Raw genomic sequence first — 14320 nt, forward strand, 5'->3', positions numbered from 1 at the left:
TCTGTCATTATTTAGTGTTATTTAGGGACTTCAATCTTCAATGATTTGCCAGAAGTCCACAAATTTTATGAGGACCAGACCAAAAATACAAGCAAAAATCTGGATGATCTGCAAAAATCTGTACAGCTGAGAAGTATGGTCCAGAGCTGGGTTCTCCCTCTTTCTTCAAATCTTCAATAAGACTCCCCACTGACACAGCTATATAGTTGAGATTTCAGCTGAGTGGCCAAGCCAAGACCTCCAGCACCCTCTCTGTCCAACCAGTGCTTTGTGTCCCTGCCCAAGTAGCTGACACATACACTCATTGAGGTTTGATTTATACACACACACACGCATGCACACCCACCCACCTAGGAAAGGCTTTCACAGGTTTACTAGCTATGCCCCCTTCTGCCAGACTATAAGGTAGTTATCCCTGCCACCAGCTAGCTCCTTATCAACTGATTTAAGGCCCTTAACAAATGGTGTCCAATCTTACTGGGTAATGTTACTATTAATACAAATGGTAGTTTGACCAAGAGCAAGGCTATTAGGAGTGGCCCACAGTGCCACCAAATAAATATGCAAGTACTCTCAAAACTTAAGTATCTCTAGACAGATCAACCACAATGAAAGGTTTAAATATATTTAATAATAAATAATAAAAGAACAAGACAATACTAAATATATATTTACAGTGACATCAGAGTTCAAAATCACAGGAAATATTTAAAACTACATTGCAGGACAGTCTCAAATAAATAAATAAAAATATCTAAACTAAGCTTTGCTATATTCTTTACTATATCTAACAGAGTTATTATTCCATAGAAACCTACAGAGCAAGGCAGATGTGGTGAATTGATTTTTTAGCTGTCATCAGGTCAAATACAGAATACAGAATGCTGTGTCTCTCTAAGAGACCTCTCAAATTAATTTCTCAGATATTACTGTTGGGCTAGCTTGCAGAATGACATCATTTCTTGTCATCTGACTTCTAGTCCCCAGGCCCAAAACAACCATTAATGTCAGCTGGTAGTATTTAGACATGTAAAAATGCATAGACGGGCTTTTCCTCAAACCTTAGGCAGATCTTGGAAGTCATAAAACAACTACCTTCCTAGCAATTAATTCACCTTAAAGACAATACAGAAAACTTCTCAGCACAGACATTGTGTCTGCTTGCTGCCATAAAGTAATTCAATTTCTGCAATTTTTCTGAAATTTTGCTGGACTGAAGTTAACCTCCTGCATTCCAGTTTCCACTGTTAAAAGATATGCATTTAAACAGTTACAACAGTGCATCTACATTTCTGTTCTATTCCAGTAGGGCACTCTAGGGTTACATTTTATGTATAAGCACTCTACAAAATATCTCTTCAGCACATGTCTGTACAAACCATCTTATATGGCATACAGTTCTGATACATTTGTAACACAAGCATATGAATCATGTTGATGTTCACAAATGACACATAACCATTTACAAAATTCCAGACAGTTGTGCTGGCAGTATCTCCCTCTGTCACACTTCTATATAAATCATATTAATATTCACATGACATATAATTATTTAAAAAATTACAGATAGCTGGGCTGGAAGTATTTCCATTTGTCACAGTTACCACAAAGTGTAGACTACATGTACACTTAGTGTCATCTTTCTGACTTATAAGAAAGCACCAGAAGTATGGTAGGGGTGTTCTTGATTACATATTATGTACACTTAGTGTAGGCATTACTGAATCTGGCCCTTTATAACAAATATTCATGCATAAAACCTGACAGTCTATGCACACTGATGATGATGCACTGCATGTACCTCCTTGTATTTAAAAGATGTTTTCACATAAAACCCATGTAACTGTTACTTTTAATCAGAACCATCTGTAAATGATGTAACTAATGTCAGGGATGTCTAAATAATGCAACTGTTACTCATGAATGAACCTGACTGTAAATTATGAAATAATGCAAATGATATCCAGGATGTTTGTATAATTGAGCTTTTCTCTCCTGGCCTTCCCTGCACAAGCACACTGCTCAGTCATACTTTCCCAGTAAACAAATGCCAATAAACAAACAAAAAATGAATAAATAAATAAACTCATTAAGCCCCCTTCATTTCTTGGAAGCTTTTTATTCACAGTAGAGCTTTCCACTTAGTAATCCAAAAATATTTAACAAGGCCTAAACCAGTATAACACAGTGGGTGCCCACAATTCATTCTGTGATTTTAAGAGATAAAAGTATAATATGACAGATTAATCCTACTGTACATTAAAACAATTTTGCACTGGCAAGTCTGAAGTAAGTCTATAAATCCTTCCCTCTAGCTCATGTTCATTTCCTTAATTTAGTTATTTTATTCAAGGTAATTCCTTTTATAATTCCCAACAAAAATTCAACAGAGAGCATTCAAGATGTCAACTGGATAGCGTGTGCAAAATGTTTACTTCAGAGTGTGTTGCTATCTTCAGAGTTAAGCAAACAAGATGTCTGCTAAATACAGCTAAACGTAGAAATGGCTCTGTACTCATTTTGCTCTCTTTTCCTTAAAGCATCCTGCTATACGGAAGACTTCTGGATAATGATTGTTTATAATATCATAACATTTCATGTTAAATACATGCTTAACAGAGAGCTGCAATAAGGAGGTGGGACTACAAATCCCTAGAACAAAAGACAGCTGTATAAACAACTTGTAAGAGTATTTTACAAAGTACAGACTCAGATTTGTGCCATATTAGATGGGATCTGTTGATGAATGGGGAAAATGGACAAAACTATCAAGCTCCATCATTTAAAGTAGTCCCAGCACACACATTATTTTTGTAGGGAAAATGTTGCGGGTAAATATTTAACCTGAATAATTTTGCAGGTCAACATCCTCAAAGAAAAAGGGAAGGGAGAGTGTGAATATACAAACTATAAATTAATGACTGGACATTTATTACACTGCTGAGGCCTACAATAGTGTAGGTTTCAGCATTATATTTGGTTCTACTACATTTCTTGTTCAAACATCTTTCTTCTTGAAAATTTCACGGAGTAATTTTCATTTTTCATTAGGTCATTACTTTACCAACAAGCACAATGAACCAAATGTTTTTCATCAGATTTAGTACTCTGCCTGAGGCATTAGACAGAGTAAACACTTAGTAGGAAAAAAATGCATTGCCTTTCATATAACATCTGCAAAGAGGCTTAATTTACAGTTACCGGAAAAGTAAGGCTTATAAAAAACTAAAACAGAAGGATGCCATTAAGATTGCATGAGAAGATAAAGATGTTAACAAGTTAATTATTAAACAAAATCATACCTACATGGCAGAAGAACAAAGACCCTTGCATGACCTCTCTATTTACAGTAAACTGAGTAAAAAAAAAAAACATTGTCTGTATGCATGATATTACGGTGCAGTGTAATGTAATTAAGATCAAAAATGCCAATCCGTACTATAATTAATAATTATCAGAAATCTGCATAAAAAGAAGGGCAATGATTCTTGCATAACAGCATGCAATCCATATCTAAAAATATGCAAGAGATTCTTTTAAAAAAAAAAAAAAAATATATATATATATATATATATATATATATATATATATATATATATATATATAGAGCCAGGTCAGTAGCCTCAGAACACGCATCCAAGAATTTGCACATGTAATGCTTTATTTAAGTTGAGAAATTTGTATCCACCAGTTGTTCTGTTTGCACTGTATTACATTAAATTTTCACTTTGTTCAGGACCTAAGTTAATGGTGGAATTCTAAGCGTGCTTACAATTGCACGCAAGGACGCTGATGATGCTGGATCGTACTGAAGCACTGTAGAAAATGTACAATAAGTCTTCTACTTGTTAAAGCTACAGAGTTTATTTTTAACTGACTGGTGTTATTTTTGGTGGTAAGATAATGCTAATATTTTGTTAACAGACATGTATTGAAGGGGACTCCAGTACAAAACCATCTCATCTGAATGTATCTGTATATTAACTAGAGCAACTATTTGGCTTTTATGTCCTTACCTACATCAGTAGACAGACACTGCTCTGGCACAAGTGTCATTGAACATCAAAAAGTGTAAATATAATTTACATGACAGTTAAAGCCAAAGTGCTGTTAGAGAGAATGTATACTAAACCCAAAACTGCTGTATCTTGGAATATTTCCCCTTCCGGGGTGCTGTAAGGTCAAAGTTAATGTATCTATCTACACACACACAGATATATATATATATATATATATATATATATATATATATATATATATATATGTATGTATATAAAACAAGACCGATAGAAATACAAAAACACTGTTTTCAGCAACTGCCAGATTTCACAATTAACACATTTATAGGATGCTTTTGAATACTAGCAAACATATCTAAGTATAAAGCATTCAGTGCTCTTGTGTTCAGTACAAAGCGGTATGAAGTGACATGCATTTTAGTGCCACCACCAAGCAATTTTTGCAGATCATGAGGATTCCTGGGCCAGTTGGGTGTCATCTTGCAGCTTATGTTAGCACCAAACTGACCTCCAAACTGAGGAGGTATTGAATGTCTTACTGCATCTTGAGAAAGCCACTGATAATGATTATATATATGGATGGTACCTGAAAAGGTCAGCTTATCAGGAGTTTTCCAATGTGAAGCTGACTTGGCACATGTGTCAAACGTCCCTAGTACATAGATGTGTCAGATGTATCTGTCTGAACTATAATATGAAGAAATAAATTTCTTTATATTGGTAGCAGAAATATTTATGTGGATCAGACCTCATGTCCCTTCAATATAAAAACACCATCAAATATAAATGAGTCATTGGATAAAAGGTATATTAATATTGAAATATGGTCTGGAATAAATTTATGTCCAACCGTTTTGTCATCATTCATGACAGGTTATATGAGACAACTATGTTTTAAGTTGCTAATAATTTTTTGTAAGGTTTTGTGTCCTTTTAAAAAAACTTTTGCAACTAATGAGCAATTAGCAACAACTGATTTTTTTGTTCATGTGGGCTGATTGAGTTCAATATTTATATGGGAAGGTTTGATGGATTTTATTAGCACTGATGAAGGCTGTTAGCTTAAACTGGTATGCTTCATACACCTTTTGGTGTTTAGATTTATTATTTTTTATTGAATGTTATAATAAACTAAGATTTTTATGGAATTTTTTCCAATTTTTTTCTAATTATTGTGAGAGCCTTTAAGAGTGGTGGCTGGTTTATTTCATGGCTTGATTATATTTGGGCCTGACACCTTGCCGTACTTGCATATGGGTTGGATTCAGCTGGACTATATGAAAAGAGACATGACTGAGGTCTCAGACTATGTGTCTCATGCAGTATGCTCCTAGCCTTATGCAGCATTTTACCTTCACTTAGTATGATGCATCAATACAAACAGAAAATTATTGACTTCAATAATTGGCTTAGTTTCTGGTGTCATTCTAAGGGGATCCAGTATCTGTCAGCCTGGGATGACATAACTGACAGACCTCAAAGCTTTGCCACAGATGGTCTTCATCTGTCTTCCCTGGGATTTTGGCTACTGGCTATGGCTCTTGCCACCCCCATTGTGCATTTTTAGGGAGTGTCTCAAGGACAAAATTCCTGATGTAAAAACTCCATCTAAAAACAACCTCAAGGTTATGCTGCTAAATGCTAGGAGTCTTAACATGAAACTGCACTCATTGGAAGCAGCCCTCACCTGGGAAGACGCAGACATTTGTGCAGTCATGAAGACCTGGTTCACCGCTGTGGAGAACACCCCAGCCATACCAGGTTACACCTCTTTCCACATGTTTAGACCACAAACTGAAGGCAAGAAAACTAAAGGAGGTGGTGTATCAATATTCATTAAAGATAAATACACCTCTAGACTGGTTAAAAGTAAGATTCCCTGGAGATTCTTCAGGTGCAATTAACTGTTGGTAGGACACCTATTCAAGTCATTGCCAGCTACAGGAACCCCTACATGAGTAAGGACAGCCATTCCGCCTATTTGGATCTACTTGAGTCTATCAAGATACATATGAACACCATGGTTTTGGGTGACTTTAACTACCCATCCATTAACTAGGTAAATTACTCGTGCTCAAATTCATTTGCCCAAAGGTTCCTTGACTTCATTAACTCCAACGCCTAGGATCAGCTGGTTGACACCCCTACAAGGGGTGCCAACATCCTGGATCTGGTGCTCACCAATATCAGGATCACTGTAGCACCCCTACTGTAAGGTCTTCCTTTGTGAGGTCTGACCACAAATCAGTCTCATTCAAAGTAACTCTCAAAACTGCCCCCCCATCAGCAGCAACTAAGCTAAACAACTTCTCCAACGCAGATTATAACCTCTTACTGGATGGTATAAATAGCTTCAGTGCACCTCCCCCTCAGATGGTACTGGCAGCTATGTCAAGTTCTGCACCAGTGCTTTGTACAATCAACTGTATAACTGCATTGACATAGCCGTGCCAGATAGGGCCAAAACAAGCTTCTCAAGGAAGAGCAAACCTGCCAGGTGGACAACTGCCATTAACAGGCTTTACAATAAGAGGAAGAAATTGCTGTCTAAGAGTAAGAGGGAGTGAGCCCTAAACTGAAAACACTTCCTCCCCGGCTTAAACAAGTGAATAAGACTTCTTGTGAAGTCCTCCAAAGCAAACTACGAATCCAAATTAGCTTCCTCAACTAAGGACAAGCACAAGGCATTCTTTAGTTACATCCATAACCTAAAAGGAAAGGCCCAGATTTGTGCCGAACTGGTAGTTAATGATACCACATATACTGAGCCTGTGGACATAGCTAACCTGTTGGCCAACAGGCTCTGTGAAAACTTCACTCCCCTATTCCCCCCCACACGCACTCCATGACATTCCTACCACTTGTCTACTACCTTGTATTTCTAAAGAGCAGGTCATAAATTCCCTCTCTAAGTCCAAAAACACAGCATCTATTGGACCTGATAACACCCTAGGCTGTGTCCTACATGAGCTCCAGTGAGAATTTGCAACACCATTGAGTACTCTTTTCAGTCATAGTCCAAGCACTGGCTGCATCCCAGCTGAATGGAAAATGGCCATCATTATTCCCTTGCACAAAGGTGGTGCTTCCACTGACCCTGTGAACTATAGATCTATTAGCCTGACTAGCTTTATCTGCAAGGCCATGGAGCAAATCATCACGGACCTTATCAACAAAGATATAGGTAATCTACAAACATTTGACCCTACACAGTTTAGATTTGTCAAAGGGAAATCATGCCTGTTAAATCTGGTGGACTTCTTTGAGACAGTCACCAAGGCCCTGGATGAGGGGAATCTGTGCATACAGCTTACCTAGACTTAGCCAAGGCATTTGGCACTATCTCTCACTCAGGCATCATTGACAAATTCACCCAGCTAGATATCAACCCTTGCATCATTAGATGGGCCACTAACTGGCTCACTGATAGAACCTATATAGTCATAATAGGGGAATTCGAGTCCAACAGCAGAGTTGTAATTAGTGGTTTTCCACAGGGATCGTCAGTTCTGGGACCGCTACTGTTTGGAATCTATTTCTCCGAAGTACAAGCAAAAACTAAAGGCCTGTGGCTGACAAAGTTTGCTGATGACTGTAAACTTGGAGAGGTTATAGAATCTCCAAATGATGTCAACATCCTCCAACAGGGTCTTACACAAACAAATGATTGGTGCCAAAGTCATGGCCTTAAACTCAATGCAAAAAATGTATTATCATCCCTTTCAGAAGAGCAATGTATCTGCTAACTACCACATCAATAGCAACACCTTAAGTATGCACTCAGTGGTGAGAGACCTGGGCACACTGGCTGACAGCAACCTTAACTTTGGCCACCATGTCTCCACAGTGGTAAGAAGGACATACTATATTGCTCATCTTATAAATAAAGGCATTGCCTCCAGAAATAAAGAAGTTATAACCTCCCTGTACTCTTCCCTCTTCTGACCAATAATTGAGTACAACACCCATTTTGGTATGTACCTTTCCAAGCACCTGCAGCAATTGGAGAGACCACAATGGTTCCTGACAAGGAAAATTCAAGGTCTTCAGCATCTGTCCTATGGCACTGTCACTTTATTCTGTTTCATACAGACTCCTTGGAGGGGATCTCTGCATTGCATAGACGGTAATCTTTGACCCTGCTTTATCAAAACTGCATATCCGCAAGTCAAATGGTACATGGGTTACTCACTCTAAAGCCCTCAACCTGGTATGTGACATTAATAGAACCTGCTGGAGAGACAGATTTGTCTCCCAGAGGTTACCACACCTTTGGAACAAACTCTCACTTCATGTCAACAACAGAGCACCTTATTGCTCTTCAAACCCAATCTGGACGATTGTATGGATAACCATAAATTCACCCCAGGGGTTCCAACTGTGTCCCTCTTGGCAGGGCAATAAGTGCGGATTGTGGAAATAAGGTTAGAACTTGGCTAGGCTTGTTAGGCCCTAGGGCCATTAGCCTAGTACCTTCCTATGATCCTATGAATAGTCTTAGGTTGTATGTAGTGATGCAACTTCTTATGTACTTTCTAGAATCCCATTCTTGGTACATAAAGGTATATTTATCTGCACAAATTCTTAACTAACATAGTCAGATACTCACAGCGGGGTCTAACATGCCTGCAATACAGAACTTATAAAAGTCACCTTCTAGCACAGACCTACACCCTTCTCACTTGGAATTAGTGGAAAAGGAATGCTACTTACTGTGCAGATTGTCCAATACTCCTCAGTATAAATTTCAACTAACAATCTGTATAAAAGTTCAACACTTCAGAAACAAAGGCCACCTGGATTCAAGCGCAAATGGAAAATGTAACTCGATAACCAGCGAGTGTAAAATAACAAAATTTATTATAATTGTAAGCGCTTTCAAAGAGGTCTCTGTCCCAACTTATTCAGACAAATGAATTTCAAAAAACCTCGCTTTTTATACAAAACCAGTAAGTGATAATTCAATTATCCTAACCAATTAACATTCTTTTAAAAATATAGTTACCTAAATAGAAACAATAAAATATGTCACCACTATATTAAATAGATATGCACATCCAAATATATAAAAGCCGTATTTTACTTGGCAGATGATCGAAACTTTAAAATACTAAAAACCTATTAATACATATCAAATACTGGATGCTAAACAACAGCCAGATAAAATTAGGTTAATTTAACTAGCAGCTTTTATGAGTTTTTTATTATTAAAAACAAGCACGCTTCCAAGAACCTAACTATTATACAGCCCTAGTGACTAAAAATAATGTATACACCTATCTAGTCAAACCAATAACTAACAACTGCATAGTACCACTTATTATCATACAGGTTTTTTAATATACTACTACTATACATGATACAATAATAATTTATTTAATTATGTTATATTTGTATAGTAGAAATAGTTGTAAACTTAAAACTACTAGAATTTATGAATTCATTATGTATAACCAATACTGTCTCATTATAAATTCTCAATTTCATCTACTTAGAGCTTTAAGCTTCAAAATGCTTTTAATTGATCCATACTCATTTAAACCTGGTGGGATATGGGCTGAAGTTCGAATTTGCCACATCAATTCATTCTCTTCTAACTTCAGCTGCCATGGTCCCCCTCTCAAATCGCATTTGGTTTGTTGTATTACAGTGTATAAAAACCTATGATCAGGATTTTCATTAATATGTTTTGCCAAAGCATTTTGTCCGTCACCTCTATTGATACAATATTGGTGCTCATAGATTCTTTGCCTGAGCTTTCTCTTTGTTTTTCCGATGTAGTATGATGGACATAGCTCACAGGATGCAAGGTACACCACCCCCTTACAATCACAATTGAATGTTCCATTAATTGTATACAACTTGTCCCTAATTGTTACCTGGTTGCCTAATCTTATAAATTTACATTGCATACAGGCCTCACACTTTCTCATACCCAAAGTCTTCTTATTACTCTACTTTTTCTCGAGCAGACACTTTAAATTCGCCCCTCTTCTAAATGTGAAACCTGGATTTAAGCCCAATGCCCTACTCAACACACTGTCTTCCAAAATAATAGACCAATTTTTGACAAAAATTTCCTTTATCCTTTTGTAGTCTGTAGAATATGTAAATAGGAAATTGAGAATCAGGCTACGAATTTGTGTTGTCAAGTTAATACTCCCTTGTTCCAGATTTAATATGGGAATGTTGTTATTACCATTACTTAATAAGGGTCTAAAATGCCCTGAACATCTCTTAGCTTTTACTTCAACCATAATTTCATTAATAAATATTTCCAGATAGCCTCTTCTAATAAACATTGTTTTCAAAGCCTCACATTCTTTCATGAAATCAGTGTTGTCCGAGACCATCCTTGCTGCCCTAACCATCTGTCCTTTGACTACAGCCTTCTTCTGATGGTAAGGGTGACTACTGGAAAAATGCAAAAAAACATTAGAATAAGTAGGTTTCCTATAAATTACAGTTTTGTATTTAGCATTGGCCCTATCCTTGATTAATGTAACATCAAGGAAATTGATGCTATCATGTCCAGTGTTGTATGTAAATTCCAAAAATTCTGTCATGTTTGTTATATTTGGGATGAAAGCCTCAATCAGGCTTTCTTCCTTTTTCCAAATTAGGCACATGTCATCCTGGTACCTAGTTTACCATATGACATTTTGCTGGAACATTTTGTTGTTAAACAATAGGGTCCGCACCCATTGCGCCATTACTCAGTTTGCAAAACTACCACCACAGGTTGACCCCATAGCCACCCCTGTGGTTTGTAGAAAAAACTGACCATTAAACATCATATAATTATTGGCTAGGACCAAATCCAATAATGTTTCTACTAAGATGATGTTGTTATCTTCCACTTTTTTTGAAAACATAAATTCCCTAGTCCATGCTATTCCCAAAGCTTGTGGGATCACCGTATACAAATTCTTCACGTCAGTTGTGAGAAAGATGTAAGTTAGATCTATTTCACACATTTTTTTCAAACAGTTTAAGGTTGATGATAGTTCTAGTCACATCTACACTTCTATCCTGGGCAAAAGACAATCCCTTAGCAAAAAAATCAACCATTTCCTGCTCAATTGTTAAAACTGTAAAGTTAACTATACTGAAGTCCCCTTGTGTGCTAAGAAGGATTTGTGGTCCTTCTTGGTCCACCATCACCAAGAGGGAAATAGAATTTATTGATTTGATAAATCAATGTAATATCAGGGTTATGAAACCCAATAAGGGTGGAGGATTGGTCTTTATGGACCAAAGTGAGTATGATAGAAGAATGGATGAATATTTATCTACAAATGTATACAAACATGCTAGTATTAATGAAATTAACGTAGCCTATAAAAGAATTAAGGGCACGATTGATGACTTATTTTTGGAAGGGGTGATTAATATAGATATGTACCAGTATTTAATAATGGCCGCTCAAAAATTGCCTGTGTTATTTGGGTCTCCTAAGTTGCACAAAAGTTATGTGAGTCCACCATTTAGACTGATGGGAGTGGAGCATGTGCCAAATGCATTGATAGTATTCTTAAACCACTCATCAGGGATGAGCCGCAAATTTGAATGGATTCTTGGAGCTTTTTAGAGAATGTAAATAAGGTTGAATACAATAAAAATTACATCTTTCTCACAACTGACATGAAAGATTTGTATACTGTGATCCCCCAAGCTTTGGGAATAGCGTGGACTAGGGAATTTATGTTTTCAAAAAAAAGTGGAAGATAACAACATCAGCTTAGTAGAAACATTAATGGATTTGGTCCTAGCCAATAATTATATGATGTTTAATGGTCAGTTTTTTCTACAAACCACAGGGGTGGCTATGGGGTCACCCTGTGTTGGTAGTTTTGCAAACTGCGTAATGGCACAATGGGAGCGGACCCTATTTTTTAACAATGAAATGTTCCAGCAAAATGTCGTATGGTACACTAGGTACCAGGGCGACATGTGCCTAATTTGGAAAGGGGAAGAAAGCCTGATTGAGGTTTTCATCCCAAATATAACAAACATGACAGAATTTTTGGAATTTACATACAATATTGGCCTTGATAGCATCAATTTCCTTGATGTTACATTAATCAAGGATAGGGCCAATGCTAAATACAAAACTGTAATTTATAGGAAAACTACTTATTTGAATTTTTTTTGCATTTTTCCAGTAGTCACCCTTACCATCAGAAGAAGGCTGTAGTCAAAGGACAGATGGTTAGGGCAGCAGGGATAGTCTCGGACAACACTGATTTCATGAAAGAATGTGAGGTTTTGAAAACAATGTTTATTAGAAGAGGCTATCCGGAAATATTTGTTAATGAAATTATGGTTGAAGTAAAAGCTAAGAGACGTTCAGGGCATTTTAGACCCTTATTAAGTAATGGTAATAACAGCATTCCCATATTAAATCTGGAACAAGGGAGTATTAACTTGACAACACAAATTCGTAGCCTGATTCTCAATTTCCTATTTACATATTCTACAGACTACAAAAGGATAAAGGAAATTTTTGTCAAAAATTGGTCTATTATTTTGGAAGACAGTGTGTTGAGTAGGGCTTTGGGCTTAAATCCAGGTTTCACATTTAGAAGAGGGGCAAATTTAAAGTGTCTGCTCAAGAAAAAGTAGAGTAATAAGAAGACTTTGGGTATGAGAAAGTGTGAGGCCTGTATGCAATGTAAATTTATAAGATTAGGCAACCAGGTAACAATTAGGGACAAGTTGTATACAATTAATGGAACATTCAATTGTGATTGCAAGGGGGTGGTGTACCTTGCATCCTGTGAGCTATGTCCATCATACTACATCGGAAAAACAGAGAGAAAGCTCAGGCAAAGAATCTATGAGCACCAATATTGTATCAATAGAGGTGATGGACAAAATGCTTTGGCAAAACATATTAATGAAAATCCTGATTATAAGTTTTTATACATTGTAATACAACAAACCAAATGCGATTTGAGAGGGGGACCATGGCAGCTGAAGTTAGAAAAGAATGAATTGATGTGGCAAATTCGAACTTCAGCCCATATCCCACCAGGTTTAAATGAGTATGGATCAATTAAAAGCATTTTGAAGCTTAAATCTCTAAGTAGATGAAATTGAGAATTTATAATGAGACAGTATTGGTTATACATAATGAATTCATAAATTCTAGTAGTTTTAAGTTTACAACTATTTCTACTATACAAATATAACATAGTTAAATAAATTATTATTGTATCATGTATAGTAGTAGTATATTAAAAAACCTGTGTGATAATAAGTGGTACTATGCAGTTGTTAGTTGTTGGTTTGACTAGATAGGTGTATACATTATTTTTAGTCACTAGGGCTGTATAATAGTTAGGTTCTTGGAAGCGTGCTTGTTTTTAATAATAAAAAACTCATAAAAGCTGTTATTTAAGTTAACCTAATTTTATCTGAATGTTGTTTAGCATCCAGTATTTGATATGCATTAATAGGTTTTTAGTATTTTAAAGTTTCGATCATCTGCCAAGTAAAATACAGCTTTTATATATTTGGATGTGCATATCTATTTAATATAGTGGCGACATATTTTATTGTTTCTATTTAGGTAACTATATTTTTAAAAGAATGTTAATTGGTTGGGATAATTGAATTATCACTTACTGGTTTTGTATAAAAACCGAGGCTTTTTAAAAGTCATTTGTCTGAAGAAGTTGGGGCAGAGACCCTTTTGAAAGTGCTTACAATTATAATAAATTTTGTTATTTTACACTCGCTGGTTATCGAGTTACGTTTTCCATTTTCGGTATAAATTTCAACTAATGCAACCAATGTCTAGGATGATGCCCAGCTGAGTATTAACAGAGCCATGTGAAGACTACATTCAGTACCTATTTATAAGCAATTGCAACAATCTGTATGCATGCTTATAGGAGTTCCATATGAGAAAATACTTGTAACAATGTGAAATCTTTAGCAAACCTAGTCTTGTGGAAAATATATGTGTTGTTTCATTTGCCCCTTCTCAAAAGTATGAATGATCTTGAAAATGATTTCTTAACCAGAGGATATGAATCAAACATGTTACAAATGACCCTGTATCCTATTAGAGTTTTTAAAATTAACAATGACCCTGTATGGAATAGGCTTTTTGGTAGAATTATGCACCCTAACCCAAAAGAAGAGAAAAGTAAGGACAGCTGCATTCTAACTTACATCCATGATTTCAGTACAATTAAAGCCATTATTAAGGAGAACTGGGCCATCTTCACTGACAGTCAGCAGGTTGTGAGGGTTTTAGGTGAACACCCTACATTTGTATATAAAAAGAGCAG

The sequence above is a fragment of the Protopterus annectens genome, chromosome 2.part1, assembly GCF_019279795.1.
Source record: "Protopterus annectens isolate FY-2018-M chromosome 2.part1, PAN1.0, whole genome shotgun sequence".
Taxonomy (NCBI): domain Eukaryota; kingdom Metazoa; phylum Chordata; order Ceratodontiformes; family Protopteridae; genus Protopterus; species Protopterus annectens.